The sequence below is a fragment of the Globicephala melas genome, chromosome 2 (assembly GCF_963455315.2).
Source record: "Globicephala melas chromosome 2, mGloMel1.2, whole genome shotgun sequence".
NCBI classification, from domain to species: Eukaryota; Metazoa; Chordata; class Mammalia; order Artiodactyla; family Delphinidae; genus Globicephala; species Globicephala melas.
The window spans coordinates 155933584-155953971 of record NC_083315.2 but is presented as its reverse complement, the minus strand read 5'-3'; the positions used below and the strand labels follow the sequence as shown (position 1 = coordinate 155953971).

The following is a 20388-nucleotide window of genomic DNA, read 5'->3' as shown; positions in this document are numbered from 1 at the left end:
GCTGTGGGTCTGTGCAAACACTCCCATCTGAATGAAACAGCAATCTCAGCACTTTTCATGCCAAATGCCAACCAGTATAGCAGGACTATCAGTGGCTTTCAATCTGCTTGAACTTTGAAGTGAGACACCAGACCCTTACCAGCAGGATAGAATCACTCCATTGGCTGCCTTTTGAAGTTAGCTAATTGCTTTTAAAAAAAAAAAAGTGAGATGCTTTAAATGAAAACAGATTTTATTTCTGTTTGCTTTAGAAACTGAATATGTTTGTCTGTCTTTCCTGACGTAAGTTTTTAAAAGAGGGAAATTATAATACCGTGGTTAAGTGGATAAGGCTGGGGTGATCCATAGCTTATTCAGTTATACATTGTTTAAATGTTGTCTGTTTCGTGAACCCAGAGCTGTCAGAAATACAGTTTGACTTGTATCTTTGCCAAACATAAAGAATTTTTTTAAAAAGTTAATTAATTTATTTTTGGTTGCGTTGTGTCTTCGTTGCTGCGCACGGGCTTTCTCGAGTTGTGTCATGTGGGGGCTTCTCTTCGTTGTGGTGCACAGGCTTCTCATTGTGGTGGCTTCTTTTGTTGTGGAGCACGGGCTCTAGGTGCGCGGGCTTCAGTAGCTGTGGCACGCAGGTTCTGTAGTTGTGGCTCACGAGCTCTAGAGCTCAGGCTCAGTAGTTGTGGTGCACGGGCTTAGTTGCTCCGTGGCACGTGGGATCTTCCCGGACCAGGGCTTGAACCTGTGTCTCCTGCATTGGCAGGTGGATTCTTAACCACTGCGCCAACAGGGAAGTCCCAAACATAAAGTATTTTTTTTGACATTACTCCTTGTCCCTCCATCTCCCTCCACTTCAGACTCTGAGCAGTTGAAAGGTGTGAAAAACTTTTTTAATCAAAATTATCAAAATCACTATCAATAGCTATTATTCATTGAGTTTTACTAATTCCAGGTCCTTTGCTAGCAGTTCACTCCGTATTATCTCACTTAATTTCTGTCTCAGCTCTGTACGGTTGGGAAGAGTGGGATCTCAGTTCACAGACGAGACAAGCAGAGGCTGGAGTTGGTAGTTTGTCAAAGGTTGTAGTGGACCTGGACTTTGCACCCTCTTTTAATCACTTAGCTCTAGAAACTGTGCCCTTAGTCACTATTGTACTGTATCTGGAAACAAAAGGAAAAGTGCTGGGAAGAGTTAACAGGGGCTGTCTGTGCACTCTGACCACACCCACGGAGATCCCTGTGGGAGGAAACGGCCCTTGTTTTTGCTCCCTCAGTTCACACTATCAGCAGGGCTGTTGAAGCACACTTCCTTCTCTTCTTTTCCCTATCTCGTCCTCCTTAAATTTTTTGTTCTAAAGTATCATCCAGAAAGGGGGTGAGTTGGGGAGTGGGGATCTGTTAGCGTAAATTCTGCGTGTCTCTGTCACTCACATCAGCCTGATTGGCATAGGTGGGCGGGTGTGTCTGCAGCAGCTCCTCTAGCTGCACCATCCATCACGCATAGCACTGTGCTCATGGGACTAGGGGCTCTGATCCCTGTCATTTGGTTGCTTCTCTCCTGTGAAGAGGACAGAGAACGTACAGCCAGTCCTGGCTGGGCACTTGGCAGAGGTAGGTCCTGGCCATAAGAAAGCCAGATAACATGGTAGGTTCATTTATGCGGACTCTGGAGCCAGACTGTCGGGGTTTGAATTGTGTGGTCTTGGGCATTATTTAACTTCTGTGTGCCTCAGTTTCTTTATCTAAATAAATGGGTTAATAATAGTACCTACTTTATAGGGTTCTTTTGAGGAGTGCATGAGTTAGTTAAGTGAGTTGTAAAGCACTTTGAGATCAACGGCTGGCAGATAGGAGGTGTTACATACGTGTTTATCAAATAACACATAAAAAACGAAGTAGTAGGTGAACATCATTGTTTGTAGGTAGACAGTGGATAAAGCTCCATTGTCTACGATGAATAAAGCTCACCTGACTGCTTTAGTAAAGGTACTCATGATGAGTTACATGCAAATGAAATAATTATTAATTGTACTAGTGGAGTTTGCCATTTTAAAGAATCATATGAGAAATATGTTTGTAAACTGCCTTTTTGTGAAATGAACATGAGAGAAACAGTGTAAGAGGAAGAGGGAAGTTCAGGATGACTTGATTTTTTTTTTTTCCCCAGAGCTATTGGAGAGATAGAGCTGCCATCATCCTGGGTGGGGAAGGCTTCTGCTGGAGTGGTTTTGGGAGACAGAGAGTAGTTCAATTTTGGATATGTTAAGTTTGAGAGGCCTGTTGGACATTGAAGTAAAGGTGCTCTGTGGGCATCAGTGGTGTCAGGGGAGAAGTCAGGGCTGGAAACCTCTATGTGGTGGTTTATTCCATCTAGCTAGAGATGGCATCCAAAGCCATCGTGAAGGAATGGAAGCAGACAAAGAAGAGTCCGAGGGCTGAACCAGGGGGTATTCCAGCTCCAGTGGAAGAGTCAGGCTGTTTCCAGTTTTCTAGTTTGTTCTTTCCTTCGATTTGCAAGTGTGAAATGAAGGGTGGACCTACTTAATGCTGGTGTTTTCTTTGGCTAGTTTATCATCTGAGTTCTGTTAATGCTTGGACTTCAGAGTCAGTAGACTCTGATCAGATACCAGTTGACCTCATCCTAGCTTTGTGCCCTTGGGCAAGCTACTTACCCTCTGACACTCTGTTTCCTTATCTTGAGATGGGAACTGGTAGTAAAAATGCCCATCTCAGAGATTTGAGGGCTCAGTAAGTGCAGCTGTATTAATGCTATGAAGCTGTTAATCGCTTTATCACTGTGAAATTCTCCCTGTTCGTGCCAATGTGTGAGAAGTGAGGAATTTTTAAAGCCCTTTGAATTTTGCCTGAGGTGGAAAACACATTTTAATTTAACCCACACTGCTGCTATTTTCCTTCCTTCTTTTTATTAAAAATAAAAGAGTGAGGTCAAGGGGGTACTGCAATAAATTTTACATGTCAGCCACTTATACTTCCTCTGTAATTGAAACACTGCATCCAAAGATCAGATCTGGCCTGTAGATGTGGCAACTGGTATGTGAATCACAGACGCACAAGCCTTCAGAGACCTGAAAACAGAAACACGGAAAAAAATGGATATCCCTGGCAGTGTCAGTGTTTCAGTATTATATATGCTAACCTCATACGTGCTCTTTACCACTATGAGCCGGGTAAGAAAGTTCTCACTCTTTTCCAATAAATGAACTGATCCTCCCGACTGTTTTAAATTCGACTTTTACACTTGGTTGGAAAATGCATCTAAGACACTGGGTTTTCACTCAGCAAATAATACAATTCTGAATTTTTTTAAAACGTCTCACTCTCAAAGCTCAGTAAGAACCAAGAGATATGGCGAATGAAATTCTGAAGTCTTGTCTCTCAATTCTCTAATTAGAATGTCTGCCGTGTTTGCATATGTGGTTTATATGCAACGAATTTGTGGCTTTTCTGTTTTGCAAGAGTTACTGTCAGCGAGACGTCTACCAAAAGAAATACTACTATTAGTGGTGACGGGACCAAATATATGTAACGTTGTGGTTGGTGTCTAAATCTCTGCTAGAATTTTTGAGAAACCTTCTCCAGATGGAGGTGGGTGGTGTGAGGACTGAAAGAAAACATTAGAAATAACCAAAGCAGAAGAATTAATAGGCAAGAGTTTGCAGTGATTACATTTTTCTCTCTGGTCTTTCAGGTTGAGGAAGTAAGGAGAATAGGCATAAACTGTGGGAAATTTCCGTCAACTTGGAAAAAACAATAGAATAAATAATTCTTAGCCATGAGGTGAGAGCCCAGGCAGTCACAAGGTCAAAGGATTCTGTCCCATTTGTCTGTGGTGACAGCCTCTCCCTGCCCCCCCCCCCCCCCCCCCCCCGCAACCCAAAGGAACTCTTTACCCTTAAACAATAGAAGTGTCCCTGGGAAGCTGAAAAGGTACATGCAAAGGGAATTTTTAGAAATCATATCATTTCAGAAGTACACCAGTGGTTATACTGGTTTTCTATATTTTCCGAATTTTGTTTAGTGAGATTGTATTCCTTTTATAATAAATAAATAAGTAGGTAGGTAGATAAATAAAAATTAGAAAAATAAATTTAAAAGAAGGAAATACACTAGGAGTGTGGAGATGGGTGTGTTGTCACCATTTCAAGGTGCTAAGTTGCTCACGTTTTATAATGTGAGGATTATTTTGTCTACAAGTCATAATACTTAACATATCTGCTCTCTCTATTTACAATCTGTAAAATGTGCCAGGTGTCAACAGTGAATGTCACCCATCAAAACCCAAGACCTGCTCTACAAAAGCAGGGCCAGCCCTCAGTGAACAGATACTTCTTCAACTTTCACACTGTGTGAGACCCACCCTGTGTGCCCTGTTCCTTGCCGCTGTCTCTGGCCATTGGAGACGCTCACGTACCCCTGCCTTCGTCAGCAGTGTGAACTGGGAGGTCTCTTGTTTGTGAGGGGCCTGCTTCACAGGAATAACGTTGCAATCAGCCCAGGGCCCGGCTGTAGCTGCAGCCTGTGAGGCCCACTGCGGTAGCCTGAGTTTTTAGTGTTTGGCTGGGCTGTTTTGGTTTTATGCCTGTGTGTCTGTTTTGCTGGGGCAAGAGGGAGGGGAGGGATTCTTAGAAAAGGGAAGGAGATATCCTCTGCATTACTGAAAATGGAAATAAGGAATTATCAGTTCAGGGTCAGTAGAAGCCACAGTGCCTGGCTTCCTTCTGCTGTGCTCCTCTGGAATGATTTTGCTTAGTTTGGAAAGGTCTGAAAGTGACATGAGCTAGATAAATTGTTCTAGGGTGGAGCTTTTAGCAGGGAGTATGGAGATCCCTAGGGCATTCATGGAGGGACCTTAGGAAAGATGTCCTGAAATTAAACAGAATGTTGCATGTATGTGTTTTTTACCCAGAGATGAAGACTTAATTTATATCTCAAATAAATCCAGAGAGTCATACTTCAAAAAAAAAAAAACAACAATGGTTAAGAAGTTCTGAGGGGAGGCCCAGAGTGTATCCTGGCCTTGGCCCTAACTAGAGACCCCTTCCTGATGGATGAATTGCATGTGTAGTGGAAGTACCAGTGTGTAAAACATCTTAGGTGAAGCCCCTGCTGCAGAAAGATGAGGAAGGTTTTACTTCCTCCAGTGCTGGAAAGCTGGAAATCCAGAAATGTACGACTCCTGTGCTTCTGTCGAATGCTTCCTGTTCTTCTCCCTCTCTGTGTCTTATCCTGGAGCCTACAGAGCTCCCTGAACTCTGTATTACCTGAAGAGTTCACTAGCTGAAGTGAACACTAATGTCTCTTTTACCTGGTCTTCCTCTTGATTCTAAGCGAACCGGGTTGAGTTTCCCTGCAATTGGGAGGTTGACTTTGGCCCTGGCCTCCACAATGTGACAGGAGAAGGCATCTATAGTGAACTCCTGCCGGGCTGTTTATCCTGAGTCCAGCATGTAAATGTTGATCTTCCCACCCTTGGTTCTTGCTTCTCCTCATATTATACATTCTCTCTGGGTGACCTGTCAGTCTGTGTGATGAACGCTCATCTCAATTCTTCTGAGCTCTCAACCTGTCTATTGAACAGGACCCATAGACATCTCAATGTGGTTGTCCCGTACGCCCATCAAACTCATCAGGTCTAAAATTGAACTCATCATATCCCTACCACCCCTCAAGTATTCTTCCCCCTAAAGTCCTCATCTTGGTGAATAGCACAAAAATCTATCCAGTTTTCCAGGATCCTTTTTATCCACCCACCACTACTCCCTCAATCTAAATGAGCCCCAAATAGACTTTCTCCCCATGTCTTGATGATCTTACATCTTAAATGGCTCATAAAAAACATCCCCCCTTTTTATCCCTCAGCTTGCAATGCCTGATCACTATAATTACTAGCTGGTCTTCCCACCCTCCAGTCCACCTTCCTCATTGCTTCCAGAATGATCTTTGTAAAATACAACTGAGTCATGTTATTTCCTCATTTAAAATTGTTTAATTGATCTCCATTGCCTTTATGGCAAAACCCAGCCTTCTTGGCATGGCCTGCAAGGCTCTGTCTGACCTGACTCCCAGTCTTGCCAGCCTCTTCTCTTACTACTCTCCATCTGACTCATTACTTCAGTCAAACTGAATTATCTATAGTTCAGAAAACACATCAAGTTTTTATTCATCTCCGAGACTTTGTATGAACACATTACACTTTATTACAGCTGTTTGGAGTGGGGGACTTATTAAAAATCATACACTTCAAGGTTCTAAGTCATGTACAAAACAGATACCATCACTTCAGCTCTGCATCACCCCCTCCCCACCTCTCACCCCTTTTCTAACACTAACCCTGAATCTCTGAACTTGAACCTCATTTCTCAGCCCCATCTCCCCTCATACCATGCCTTATCTCCAGATCCTAACCCATCCCTGATGCATACTTTGGGAGCTGGGGTCAGTGATGGGTGATGTTCGGCGGGGGGTTAGGTAGGAGGGAGGTCTGGGGATGAATGTAAGAGCCAGGGATGTCCGTTGTGCACCCTTTTTTGGTAACAAACAGTGGCTTTGCATGTTAACACAATCCATTTAAACAGGGCTAAGTAAAATGGCACCCTCTAATTGACCATATTGTATTGTCCTGTTTTGTTCTTATAGATGCCATTACTGCAAGTCCTTTCCCCCTGCCTCTACTTTCTGTTCACCTTTCAAGCCTCTGCCCAGGTATCATCTTCCCTCAGTTATTCTTCGCTGACCCCAAGACTGGGCGAGGTGCGACTCCTCTGTGTGCTCATGGCACTGCTGGGTTCCCCTGGGGTAGCTCTGATCACACTGTATTGTGATCATCTTTTGTTTGCCTGTCTCCCTCTGCCAGGCAGGGTCTGGGTCTTAGCCCTCTCTCTATCCCTAGGATTTCACTAGAATATGCCTAGCAATAGGAGCTGCTGAATAAATGCTATTGAATGGGTGAAGAAATTAATGGGTGACGTCCTATGACACCTGCAGAAACTCAATGAGCACAAATAGCCCAGAGTTCAAAAAGACCTATAGATCATCTTCTCTGTGTTCTGTGTATGTGGGATTGCATACCAGCATTGATTCCTGCCTAGGTTTAACCTTCCTGTGTTGGCTTCTGCTTAGGTACCACCTCAGATTCTCTTAGCCCCACCTGTCTCTTAGATGCAGTGGTGCCCAGCTCTACTGGTCTCTACCATCCTGCCATCCAAGGCCATGCTGGGGTTCCTCCCACCACTTCTGGACTCAAATGAAGAACCACCCTGCAGGGTATGGGATCTGGCCTCCCCATCTGCTGCCAAAGGGACCAGATGATACATCCCAATCGTGTGGGGAAGTTGGGTCACCATGGAGTGAACTTTGACTAATGGGGAACAAGAAACAGGCAGGAGCTGGCAGATTCATTCCCTCTGCTAGCACCATTTCCTCCGATGGAAGCTTTTGAGATGCTGCGGTTCCTAACAGCCTCTCTGGGGACGTCCCGTGTGACCGAGCACGAAGCTATGATTCTTGTGAAGTCACAGCCAGTCCCACTCCGTCGTACATTTGCTTTTGCTGCCTCATTTCTCTTCTTCCCTCACTTTTGCTTCCCTGGGAGTGCTCTAAAGCCCTGGCATAGAAGCTTGGTCTCAGGCTCTTATTTTCTGAGGAATCCAGCCTAACATACATTCAAACTACCACCATTTCTCTAGAAAAATGGGCCAATAAAGGTAGAAGAGAAAGGAACACCACAGGCCAGGTGGTCTCTAGTGTATGGATCTGTCATGCCTTAGCTGGGAGTCTGAGCCTGCAGTCATGTACCCTTTATCCTTCCTTGTCCATGCTGCATTGGACCCCCTCATTTAGGGGAACGGGGAAGATGGGTTAATTAGTAGAACAAGATCCATCATTTGGAACCTGTGACCTCATTCCTGTGCAGGCTGGCCATCTGTTCCATGATTTCTTATTTGAAGAGATCTTTCTAATTAAAAAAACAAACAAACATGTATCTTTAAATGTCAGTGATGCCGTGGAATATTATACATCTATGAAAATTGATCCTTATGAGGATTTGTGATATATTCTGGGTTTAAAGTCTAGCTCCAGTTACTACTTGTGTGGCCTTGAGAAAGATCCAAGCCTTGGTTTTCTTATCTGAAAAGTAGACATTAATAATAGCACTGTTATAAACTGTGTAAAGCCTAGATAAGATTATGCATGTAAGGCCCTCAGCACAGTGTCTTACAGAGTAAGCAGTCAAAAGATATTTGCTATAGTTACTATCTATTTTTAAAATACAACTTGAGAATAAGAGAGTGTTCATCTCTATATAGAAAACAAATTTAAGGTGAGATTTTGTAGTTCTTAGGTTTTATTGGGTTTTTAAGAGGTGTTTTCTTGGTAAGTCTCAGTCCTAGTTTTAATCTTGCTAAAACAGGTGGGAGGGCCTGGTAAAAAGCTTCCATGGAAGTAGTGTTTACCTGCTAGATATTTTGTTGGAGAACATGTGAGAACCACATAGAGTCTGAGACCAGTTAAGTCTGTTTCTCACCTTCCAGGTATTTTCAGTAAATTTATATCAATCCCCAATTAATAAATTTGTGGAAACTAAAGCGGAAAAGTTTTGCAATTTTGTTATGGTCATTCAGAGAATTCATGCCAGGGAAGATCCCAGGAAAGAGCTTCCCCCTCCCTGAGGCAAGTTTCAGTTTGTGCCAAGTAAATAGAAAAGTACTTCCTCCATAGATGCTTGTAATCGGGATTAACAATGTGTACGCTGATATTTTTTGCCTTCTTTTTACAAAAGCTCTATTAAGAGTCGTAAAACTTTAAACTGTGATCATGGTATATTATTATTATTATTATTTTAAAATATTTATTTATTTATTTATTTTTGGCTGTGTTGGGTCTTCGTTGCTGCATGCGGGCTTTCTCTAGTTGCGGTGAGCTGGGGCTACTCTTCGTTGTGGTGCGCGGGCTTCTCATGGCGGTGGCTTCTCTTGTTGTGGAGCACAGGTTGTAGGCACGTGGGCTGTAGTAGTTGTGGCACTCGGGCTCGGTGGTTGTGGTTCGTGGGCTCTAAAGCACAGGCTCAGTAGTTGTGGCGCATGGGCTTAGTTGCTCCGCGGCATGTGGGATCTTCCCGGGCCAGGGCATGAATCCATGTCCCTTGCATTGGCAGGTAGATTCTTAACCACTGTGCCACCAGGGAAGTCCGATCGTGGTATATTATTAACTCCTTGCAATCGGGCTTCCAGTCTAGCTGCCTTACTTTATTCCACAAATGCTTGTTGCTTTCCTTCTGTGTAGCCGGCCTGGAGCTTTGGCAGTACTGTGAGAAAGGGCATGGACCATCCCTCAAGGAGCCACCACTCCAGTTAACTTTCTTAAGGGTCAGCAGTGACCATCCATGCCCCATAAATGTCTCTTTACAGCATTTAACACTAGAGAAACTTACCTTGAAAATTCTCTCTTGACTTCATGATCCTAGAGGCCTCTGTTTTTTCTCTAACCATCTGACGGACACTCTGCACCCCCCGCCCCCGCTTTACTTCCTCTCACCACACAATCCAAGAGTCAGACGTCTTTTTTGTCTTTTTACTTCCTCCATTGATAACCTATTCACTCCCTTGGCTTCATATATCTTCATTTTTAAAATGACTCTAAAATCTAACTTTTTACCCCTAATTTTTCTCTAGGCCCCAAATCTACATCTTCTACACCTACCTTCTGGTTTCACAATCCTTGAATCTCAACGTATCCTAAATTACCTCATTTCCCACCCCCAGTCCCAATTAATTCCACACTCCTAATTTCCCTAGGCTATTTACTGGGACCTTCTCTGCCCTCAGTTCAGCTGCCATTCTCCTGATTACCCAGGCTTAATTATTATTTCCTATCACTGTTGCTTCACTGGTGAGTGAAGAATAAGCCCAAGGATTCTTATGGCCATAGCCAGTTACTTTCATCTTCTTTCCCAGTGGAGGTTTCCTCCTGAACATTCGACATTTCCTTTCTTTTTCTAAAGTGTGGATGTTGAGGTGGGAGGGCGTGTGCTATTTCAGGGCTGCTGGAATTTACACCCGTAGGGCAGCAGTCAGATAAGGGGCAGGGTCCCCATTGCTTCGTGCGTGAATGGCGCCACCCAGAGTTGTGCAGCACTGCGCTGTGGGAGTGTTATTTGGGAGGGGATGGAGTGCTGGGGAGGGCTTCTGGGCAGTAGGGATGCTGAACACGGCAGTAGAAAGACTAAAGAGGAGTTGGCAGTTCAGCCCAGGAGGAAAGTTTCATTTCCACAAAAGAAGGATAGGGATATAGTTTTCCTCTTTGTCATCTACCTGGGGGGAATAAAGCTCTGTGTTTTTCTACACAAATCCATATTGAGCTCACTTTATTATAGAGCCACCCATCGAGCTTGAGATCTATGGCCTAGAGCTCTATTTCCTCTAATCCTTGTTATTCTTGGTATAGGGACCATTGGCCGGAGCTTCTAAAATGAAAGTTCCGTGTTCCTGTAGCTGTGCTGTAAATTGCAATAATCCCACATTCTGTTGTCCCAGCTGGACTCCTTTAAGTAGGGTTTGCATAAGGTCCAAAGAGGTTGGTGGCAGTGCGGGTAATACTGCTGCCCCGCCATGAACTGAGACAGCCCAGCTGATCTGGACACACCAGCAGCGGAACACCCTGCCTGGTGTCTCTCGCAGCGGAGTCTTCTGTTCAGGGACCCTTCGAGCGCCCATCTGGGAAGGTTGCTGCCTTCTGCTACACAGGTTGTGCGATTCACACTGCATAGACACCACTCACATAGGTGACCACATAAATGAGGTCCCAAAGCCGCCCAACGTGGTGTCCTGCCTATGGTACCTTCTTTCACTAGACCTTTCCAGGCCAACGAGTGGCCCACATCCAGCTGAGCAGGCTGTTTCCTGTCTCAGGCTGAAACTCACACCACTACTTCCTTTTTTCCCCAAATTTCTAAGATTTCCCCCTTCCTCCACTTTCACTTCCTGAATGTCAGGACCACAGGAATGAAATCAGCAAGTTCGTGCCTTGTTTCTCCTACTCACCCTTTATTAGTGGAAATAATAACGGTGCTACGTAACATTAATGGAGCACTTATAGTATTCACTGTGCTGAAAGTCTGACATGCAGCATCTTCTTTCATCCTTACAGGAATCTCGGAAACTATCAATACTAGGTGAAATTCAGGTTTAGAGAGTTTGAGACATGCCCATGTTTACAGTTAACGACGGGGGGACCTGGCCTGCCTGACTGCAGAGCTTGTGCTGTTCATTTTCCTAAGACCTAGGCTAGGTATAGCCTCTTGCAAGAAGCCTCCCTGGGTGACCGCATCCCACTCCTGTGACCTTTGGTGGTCCTCCATAGTAACCCCTGGGTTATTTCAAGTTCAGGACCTCTTTGACATAGGGGAGAAAGACCAATATTCCTTCCTGTTTCTGAGGTTCTCAGTAAAGACTGAAAAACTTCTAAGACAGGGTTAGAAAAGTATTAGGACCTTTTTTGTATATTTGCATGAACGAAATTCAAATGTTCAATGTATACTCATACACATAGAAACCCACATTGTAATATAATTTTGCTACATACAAGGTAACTATAGGAGCTATAAATGATACTCATTAAACTCTCTGTGAAGGGTGGTTTGGTAATGGGACATGTATTTAAGGTTGGAGGCACATCTTTCAATCCTTTCACTGTATTTCTGTGAAGAAACATGTGCTTTCATTTTTATTAGTATTTAAAGTCCTTTGTGAGTATGAGGCCATTGGCTAATTGACCTTTCTGGATTCTGTATTATCTACTTCTCTATACCTAACGTCTAGCACAGAGTCAGGACTTGGAACATAGTAAGCTTTTTTTAAAAAAATATTTATTTATTTGTGTTGTTTTTGGCTGTGTTGGGTCATCGTTGCTGTGCGCGGGCTTTCTCTAGTTGTGGTGAGTGGGGCCTACTCTTCGTTGCGGTGCGTGGGCTTCTCATTGCAGTGGCTTCTCTTGTTACGGAGCACGGGCTCTAGGCACGTGGGCTTCAGTAGCTGTGGCACACGGGCTCAGTAGTTGTGGCTCGCGGGCTCTAGAGCGCAGGCTCAGTAGTTGTGATGCAAGAGCTTAGTTGCTCTGCGGCATGTGGAATCTTCCCGGACCAGGGCTCGACCTGTGTACCCTGCATTGGCAGGCGGATTCTTAACCACTGCACTGCCAGGAAAGTCTAACATTTTAAGCTCTTATTTCTTGTTGGTTGGTTGGTTGAATGAGTCTATGAATTGTTTGAGAAAAGTCTACAAAGTCAGAGCAGTTTTGGTTGGGATCCCAGCACTGCCATTTACTAGCTCTCTGGCCTTGAGTGAGTTACTTAACTTCTCTTTACTCAGCTTTGTCATCTCAAAAATGAAATTTTTTGATTAGTACTAAGAGTACCTACCTCAGAAGGATGGTGGGAGGAACAAAGGAGATGATCCGTGAGATGACAAAGGTGAGCCTGCACATACGTAGTCCTTGGGTCCAGGGCAAGGAGGTAGGAGATAGGGCCGTGGGCATCACTGTTAGAAAGCAAGAGGCACTGCAGCTGCTCCCTTCCCTGTGCCTTTGCTTCCCTGACCAACCATGGGGAAGAATGGTTGGTGGCCCCAGGAGAGTCTGCAAAGCGCCAGACTTTGTTTTCTGGGCCCCTATCCCTTTCCACATTCTCCTTGATTGACAAAAATATGCAGAGCTTACTTTTTGAATCATGCTCTGCAGTCTACAGAGCACTCTCACCCACATTATCTCGCTTAACAATTATTCAAAATTGTAAAATTGTCTGTGGTTTCAGGAAATTCCTGCCCTTGTTATGGAATGCCTGGTACTTGCCCCTCTCCTGCTGATAGAGTTATCACCAAGGACATTTGTTTCTGTATTTACTGAGTTGTTTAGCAGCATTTTCATTTTTTCCACCCAAGCCTGAGATTCAAAGAATCTCATAGAGAAAAGCCGCATTTCCAACCTTTTTCTAAGCAGCTAGCTATAGAGTGGCCTGCTTGGTCCAGGACCTCTGGCTCCTACATGCCCTTGTATTGAGGGACAGAGCATGGCAGCTCTCCCGAACTTGGGCTCCCTTCTCTTTTCTGTCCATTTGGAGTCACAGGGTCCTAGGGCTTGGCTGGAGCGTCATAGTGTTAAAATATATATAACAAAAAATGTATCATTTAACCTTTTTTAAGTGTATTGTTCTGTGGAATTAGGTACATTCACATTGTTGTGCAATCATCACCACCATCCATCTCCAGAGCACTTTTCGTCTTTCAAAACTGAAACTCTGTACCCATTAAATAATAGCTCCCTTTCTCCCCACCCCACTCCAGCCCCTGGCAGCCACCATTCTACTTTCTGTTGCTATGAATCCAACTACTCTAGGTACCTCATATAAGTGGAATAGTATAATATTTGTCCTTTTGTGACAGGCTTATTTCACTTAGCACATGTCCTCAAGGTTCATCCGTGTTATAGCATATGTCAGAATTTCCTTCCTATTTAAGACTGAATTCCATTATATGTATATACCCCATTTTGTTTATCCATTCATCTGTTGATGGATACTTTAGTTGTTTCATTGTCTTTTGTCTCAACTAGTACAGTAGCTTCCTAATTGTTCTCTTTGCTTCCATTCTTTCCTCTTCCAATCTGTTTTCCACTCAGCTTCTAAAGAGGCAAATTGAATTTTGTTACTCTGCTTTAAATCCTTCATTGGCTTTTCATTGTGCTTAGAATGAAATCTAAACATCTAAATCTGGCTCACAAGACCCCATATCTACATAGTTCATAAACTGAACTACCTTTGCAACCTTATCCCATGCCCCATCCTCCTTGCTCCCTCTATGCTCAGTTCAAGTTTTTTCTTTTTTTTTCTTCTTGTTAATTTTTTCCCATCTCAGACTCTTTGTGTCTTTGGTCTTTTCTACCATGAATACACTCTACTTCTTGTCATGGTCTGGGTCTTCTCATCCTTCAGGTAGTAGTTAAATGTAACCTCTTCAGAGAGAGCTCCTATCACCCTATATATTATAGGATCCCTTGCTATTCCTTGTCTGAACCATTTATTGATTTGCAGGATTCTTATTTGTTTATAGTTGACTTGTCCCGTCCCTGTTTTCCCCTCTTGGACAGAAACCCCTTGAAGGCAGGGTCTGTATCTATCTATTTTGTAACCCGAATATCTAACAGGCCTTTACTAACAATTTGTTGGATGAATTAATACATATCCTATTTTATTTATTTGATTTTTTGGAAACATTTATTTTTAATTTTTATTTATTTAATTTATCCTTGTTGCACCAGGTCTTAGTTGCGGCATGTGTGCTCCTTAGTTGCAGCATGTGGGATCTAGTTCCCTGACCAGGGATCAAACCCAAGTCCCCTGTGTTGGAGGGTGAATTCTTAACCACTGTACCACCATGGAAGTACCTACATATCCTATTTTTAGAAAGAGTTTGGTGATTCCACAATTGGTTCTACTTTTACTTTCCTTCCTTTGTGCTCATTCTTCCTTCATCCCACCTCTGACACCTTCCAAAATGCTAACATCCCTAATTGAAGAGTCATTGGCATGATATCATCATTCCTTCTCCAGAAAACTGGTTGAATGTTTGTTGGCCTCCTGATTTTCAAAGGAAAGGCACCCAAAATTGTCGTTTAACATTTTGCACTGAAAATGATCACCCTTTCAGCTTTGCTCCTTGTCTCTGGAAAGGCAAGCTAATTTTGCAGTGGCCTTAGTAAGCAAGGCAGAAAAAGAAATTAAACTTTCTAGAGAGAGAAATCCATGTAATATGTTCCAAAGTGCTACATGTAAAGTTTAGTGGTATTTTGCTACTGTATTGTTTTTTAATTTACTCCATACTATGGGCAATAGTTGATTTTTGTTGAAATTCAGTCCCTTATCCATGTTTGGAAATTGTCTAAAGAAGGCTATGCCCAGGCCCTTGAGATTCTGAGCTCTAGAATTAATTCTCCCATTTTTTTTTTAACAGTTTAACATTTTACTAAATCAATTCCCACGAATTCCAAATTGCAAATATAATTAAGGACAACAGATTCTGTTCTGCCTTTTAAATCTTTCATTTTCAAATCCATCATTAAGACAAAAAGTAAACAAAAATTAAGTCTGATGCAAATTCATGATTTTTCTTCTTGAGGGGAAAAAAAGGAACATTATAGTAAAAAGAATGCCACTGGGTATACAATAAAGCACACGACACACGGTTACAAAATGGGCTTCCTGAACTCTGCCCCACGTAGAAGACACTGCTCTCCCTGCTGCTCTGCGTCAAGCAGGAGTTCATTAAAATAAAACTATAAAATCTCCTAGGTTACACTAAAGTCAGACACGGTCTGGAACACAGTGCTTAACAACAGTAATGTCAACTATCAGTGCTAACGTAAAAACATTTTAGAAGGTCAAAAACAATTAAACTGGAAACCAAAACCTTATTTTCCCTAGATGAGCAAAACTGAAAAAAATGAAAGGGTTCCTGCCTCCCACTAGGAGTGAAGGGAATCTTTTTTTTTTTTTTCTTTTTCTTTTCTTTCTTTCAAATTGGAGGCGGGGGCACGGTGCGGGCTGGTTCTGCAGTTCCTCAGCCTAACTGGCGACCAGCTTGGCCATTTCCTGCACGTAGATGCCTATACTCTTGCTGTCAAAAAGCACAAAATACACCGTTTTGATGGAAGAGGACGTTGTTGACATGAAGTAACTGGAGATGGCCCTCAGGCTCAGCTGAGCTGCCATCTGCTTCGGAAAACCGTTCTGCCACTGCCGATGGATGGAAAGGCGATGGACTTCAGCTTCTTGTCATCCGCCAGGGCCAAGCAGTTCTTCAGTGTCTTTTCCAGAAGTTCCTCACACTGCACCCCAGATGGGACTGTTACAGTGGATCACAAACTTGGCGGGCAGGCCATGGCCTGCGCTGACAGCGGCTCCAGCTAATTCCAAGGGCCCGTTCTTTTTCCGGAGTTCCAGAACAGCTTCCACAAACTCCTTGCCACCCTTCTTCTCCAGCGTGTTTCCTAGTTCCTCTTTAAGGTCAATGTCAGCATTGGTAGGATTGATTATGGCCTCCACCTCAAAGCCGGCTAAATTACTGATTTCACTGTGAATAAGGTTTGGCTTCTGGCCGAGGAAGAGGCTCTTGGTGGAGAGCACAGTGAAGCCATCGGCGGGTGTGCCCTCGGTCGTGCTGTCAGCGCTGGCTGCCTTGCTGACTGCTCCCTGCTTCTTGGATTTCCAGGCCCTGTTCTTGCCCCCTGCTTTCTTAGACACGGGCTTCTTCTGGGACGGAGACTTGGCCTTTTTGGCTGGGGGTGGTGTGATGATGGCTTCCGACTTCCCTTTGGATCCTTGTTTCTTCGCTAGCAACTCTGGATGGATGTTTGGTAACACTCCCCCGCTGGCGATGGTGACTCCTTTTAGCAGCTGATTCAGCTCTTCATCATTGGCCACGGCCAGCAGGATGTGCCGGGGCGTGACCCGGCCCTTCTTGTCTCTTGCTGCATTGCCAGCCAGCTCCAGAATCTCCGCTGTCAGGTACTCCAGGACGGCGGCCATGTACACAGGCGCGCCCACTCCGATCCTGTACTCGGGGTGGCCTTTCTTGATGTACCGCAGCATCCGGCCCACAGGGAAGATGACTTCTGACTTGGCGGACCGGGACTTTTAGTGGACTTCTTCTCACCCCGGCTGGACATGGCGGTGGCCCTGGAGATGGATCAGTAAACACAAGTTCTGGAGGCTGGAGAGTCCAAGATCAAGGTTCTGGTACAGTTCAGTTTCTGGTAAAAGCTCTCTTATAGAGCACACGGCCACTTGTCTTCACTTGACCTTTCCTCCGAAGAGCTTGCTGAAATGCAGATTCCTGAAATCCACTCCCAGAATTGATTCAATAAGTCCAGGTTGGGCCCCAAGATGTGCCTTCTTAACCGCATCCTCTCTTCCGAGAACCTTAACCGCATCTTGTATCTTTTGTCCCATTTTTAAACTGTAGCACTGGCACAGCCTGGGTGGATCCTCTGCCCAGTATGTGACAGGCTGAAATTAAGGGTTGGTCACTGTGTTCTCACCTGGAACTCAGGATCTCCTCTAAGCTTGTGACTTTTGTTGAGAGAATTCAGTTTTTTGTGGTTGTAGGATTGTTGTCTCCTTTATCTTTCTGGCTCTCAGTTGGGTACCACTCTCAGCTCCTAGAGGCTGCCCTCAGATCCTTGCCCTGTGGCCTCCATCTCAGCAGTGGGGAACCTTCCTTTCACACTTTGAATCTCTCTGACTTCCTCTTCTGCTACCAGCCAGAGAAAACTCTCTCCTTTTAAAGGGCTTGTTGATTAGCTTAAGCTTGCATGGATAGTCACCCTATCTTAAGGTCAATTGATTAGTAACCTTAATTGTATCTGCAAAATCCCTTTTGCCATGTACTATGACATAATCACAATAGTAACACCAGGGTGTGGAGATTATGGGAGTCATCATAGAATTTTGCTTGCCACAATTTCTCTCTCTTATTTTATTAGAATTGCATTTGCCTGTAAGTATCAGAAAACTTGATTATAATAACTTAAACCAAAATTTTTTTTTCACATAACAATATATATAGAGATGAGTGATTATTGATCTGGTTCAGTGGCTCAGTGACATCAGGATCAATGACTCTGTGATTCTCTTAGCCTTTCCTTGTGGTTATAGTAGCTCCAGCCAGCCATCATGACTGTATTCAAGGCAGGAAAAAAAGAGAACATGAGTAGGATTAGGACAGCATGAGTAATATCTGTTATCTTCATTGGGAATGCAAAACAGAACATAGATAAAAAACACTTCTCAGAGCTTTATTTCTGACCATACTTCCATTTATGTCTCATTGGCCGGAACTTAGCCAAGTGGCCACCCAAAGGTTCAAGGGAGGCTGGGAAAGCAGGAATAGGAATTATTGTGATTGACTCAACCAATAATGACCTATCCTCCAGTGCTGGATGATAAGAGGAAATGGATGTTGATGATGTAGCTAACATATCTGTTATACCTGTTCTCTGGAAGGTAGAATGTGGTATAGTGGAAAAAATGCAGAATTTAGAGTCAAGAGACTTGTAATCCTGTCCCACCTCTGTCATGGTTAGCTGTGTGACCTTAGACTAGTCAAGCAACCTCTCTGAGCCAGTTCCCTTACCTATCAAGTGAGAGAAATTTCTGCTTTACTTATCTCAGTGTTATTATAAAAATGGATTGAAATTACCCATGAGTTTCTTTGCATCCTGGAAATATATACTAATTGTGGTTTTTGGTAAGTATTTGGTATAAAAATAAGAATGTATTTCATGGATTCTAAGAAATATATGTATGTATATATACAATTTTTAATATTTTATAATCTCTGAAATTAGATGCAGTTTACAATCTATGACAGCTTCAAAGAAATATAATAACAATATTTTGTTAAGCTTCTTGGAAAGTTTTAGGGTTATGCTTAGGAAATATGGCCATTGGAACCCACACACTCCTATAGACTCCTAGGAAACTGACAGTCTCATGATAGAACATCTAAAATATAGATGAAAGGAAATTATCCACACCAACTTCCTACTTTCATACAGGGAGATATTAGTATCTCTATTCCAGATGTAAAACTGAAGTAAGCTGAGATGAGTTTACAAGATGGAGTAAGCCATCTTCTAAGAGTTCAAGGTGCTAGAAAGTATTCCACAAACTTTAAAGCTTGACCTCCTACCAGGGTTATTCACTGAATGTGACATACTGTTCAGCTACCTAGGGATGTCATTACGGGTCACTGCCTCAGGAATGCACCGAGATCAGAGGCAACCTGTTTTGCAAGTCAAGTGTGACATAGACCCTTGACTCTGAATGTTGGGCCATGAAGTTGTTGGATAGCACAGCCATCAAGATTGTTTATTTTGAAGAAAAATCACATGATAGAATAATTATCTATCTAACATGAACTCTGTTCTTTCACAAAGGAAAAGAATTTTAAAGAAGAAGGAAAAGAAGCAGTGTTCCAAGTCCTTAATCTGATTTAGGTCTTTGTCACAGGGTAATCAGGCCTTCCAGGCTTCTGCTTATTCTGAGAATTTATGAAGCAAGCAACATTGTTACTTTAACTTCCTGACTAAACTTTTGTGATTTCTTCTTCTTTTTTTTTTTTTTTAAAGATGTTGGGGGTAGGAGTTTATTAATTAATTAATTTTTGCTGTGTTGCGTCTTCGTTTCTGTGCGAGGGCTTTCTCTAGTTGTGGCAAGCGGGGGCCACTCTTCATCGCTGTGCGCGGGCCTCTCACTATGGTGGCCTCTCTTGTTGCGGAGCACAGGCTCCAGATGCGCAGGCTCAGTAGTTGTGGCTCACGGGCCTAGTTGCTCTGCGCCATGTGGGATCCTCCCAGACCAGGGCTCGAACCCGTGTCCTTTGCATTAGCAGGCAGATTCTCAACCACTGCGCCACCAGGGAAGCCCTAACTTTTGTGATTTCTGTGGCCCACTGTGACAGAGGCTGCAGAGTGTAAAACCATGCTTGGTATTATTTTGTATGACTGTACTGAGCACAATTCTGAGTGCTTAGTAGATGCTCAGTGTAAATTTGTTGAATGTCTTATTTTAAAAGAAAGTTCTAAAGAAATACAAAGAATTCACACAGTCTTATTTTTTCCCATTCTTCCTTTCTTCTCAGTTTTCCTTTTGACCTTTAGTTGCTTTTCCTTGACCAGGAAAAATTTGAGGCTTTACTTTGGAGTTTGGAATTGGCACCAGGATCTAGATTAAGATGTATTTGCATAAACCCTTGATAGCAGGCTGGATAGCATTTGTCAGTAACCTCAAAACCCAACAAGTGGATGCGGAGATTTTTAAAGTAACTGTCTAGTTGAATACATATGACAAAGAGATATAGAAGGAAGATCACTAAATTCTCAGATTTAAATAACCTCTAACCAAGCAAGAATTATTTTATGATATTTTATAGCATAGCTAACCTAACAAAATAGAACATTGTCCCAGCTCTGAAAGGATGGATTTAATCCATATGGCTATATGAAACCCTCCTTTCCTTCTCATATGATTTATAAATGTTCTGTAAAACTTCTTATTAATATTTCCAGGACATCAGTATAAAATCACCCTAGTATAGATGATCTGCACTAGTGTCTTTTTCTTTTTTTAAAAATGAGCACAAGTCAGTAAGGAATGTTTCAGGGGAGGACTTTCAGTTCTTGCTATAACTGGTTAACAAACTGGTCCTTCTGCAGTAAACAACCACAAAACCAGGCAAAATGTATCAGGTAACTGTTTTCAGGTATTGGTCAACAGAAAGCACAGTATTTCCGTCCTGAGTGAAGGAAAACTCATGAGGTGAG

At 43.2% G+C, this 20388-nt stretch overlaps 1 protein-coding gene and 1 pseudogene across 1 annotated transcript in view; one reads left to right on the top strand and one right to left on the bottom strand.

Moving 5' to 3' along the window:
* The window catches only part of STON2 (stonin 2), a 151269-nt gene that overhangs the window by 7055 nt on the left and 123826 nt on the right, over positions 1-20388 (top strand). The window lies entirely within an intron of this gene.
* Positions 15595-16731, bottom strand: LOC115848198 (core histone macro-H2A.1-like; annotated as a pseudogene).